This window comes from Leuresthes tenuis, unplaced genomic scaffold, assembly GCF_036924035.1.
Source record: "Leuresthes tenuis unplaced genomic scaffold, fLeuTen1.0.hap1 SCAF_82, whole genome shotgun sequence".
Classification (NCBI taxonomy): domain Eukaryota; kingdom Metazoa; phylum Chordata; class Actinopteri; order Atheriniformes; family Atherinopsidae; genus Leuresthes; species Leuresthes tenuis.
In genome coordinates, this window is record NW_027325436.1 from 206694 (window position 1) to 207776 (window position 1083).

General features: G+C 42.4%; 1 pseudogene; it reads right to left on the reverse strand.

Moving 5' to 3' along the window:
* Positions 1–244: 244 nt before the first annotated feature.
* LOC140286284 (U2 spliceosomal RNA) lies at positions 245–421 on the reverse strand (annotated as a pseudogene).
* Between the last annotated feature and the right edge of the window lie 662 nt (positions 422–1083).

Genomic DNA, 1083 nt, shown 5'->3' on the forward strand with positions numbered 1-1083 from the left:
TTTCACCGCATTTTATAAAAACACCACAGGAACACCGTATTGAGGCTTTGTTCTGACCGCTCATTCGGTGTCGCGTTTCTTTCAAGCATTTCTCCTGGTTAGCCCGCACTCGGCTCGCTCCCAGAGCCGTGTTAAAGTCTACTTCGCATTCACTCTCTTTTCTCAGCAGACTAAAAGAAAGTTTCATCTTGGGCTCCCTGAAACTTCCATCCTGCACCGCTGTTTGCTTTTTCACAAGAGCAGAGGAGAGCGCACCGTTCCCAGCGGCACTGCAGTACCGGGTCGATGCTTGGAGTGAACGGAGCAAGCTCCTTTTTCAACTCCTATTGATAAAAATCCATTTAATATGTAGTCCTTGCATAGACATATCACATATTAAACTGATAAGTACAGATGGATTATGTGCAATTAGTAAAGAGAGTAGAGGACGATCTCTCTCGTTGGAAGTCCTTACCTATATCACTTATGGGGAGAGTTACAACCATTAAAATGATGATACTACCAAAAGTTAACTATTTGTTCTCAATGATCCCCATAAAACCATCTGCTACATGGTTTAAGTCACTAGATTCATGCATCTCCAAATTTCTGTGGAAAAACAAACCACCACGTATTAGTTTAAAAACCCTACAGAAGACCAAGGACAGTGGTGGATTAGATTTACCTCATTTTCAGCACTATTCCTTAGCCAATAGGTTACAATATATATCAAAATGGTTTAAACCTTGTTGTTGTCACAGTTCCCAGAGACGTTGTAATCGTTGAGGATTCTATATTCACCCCCTCATTAGAGGCACGTGTTGCAGATTGATGACACTGAATCTTCTTCTCTGTTCATTGCTGGCATCATTTCCAGCATCGTAAGTGTTCGTGGCATTGTTAGCCTCTTCTTCTGGATCTTGATATCGAGCATCCTTTTGTATTTCTGGTTTGTAAGTCCTCTCTCTTCGTTCACCGGAGTCTTCGTCTCTTTGTCCTTGAGTTTGGTGATTTTTTCTTCTTTTGATGCCTTGACACAGTGTGACAGGTGATACCACGTGGGAGATCCTTTAACTTGGACTGCTGTCCCTGTGCTGCGAAATG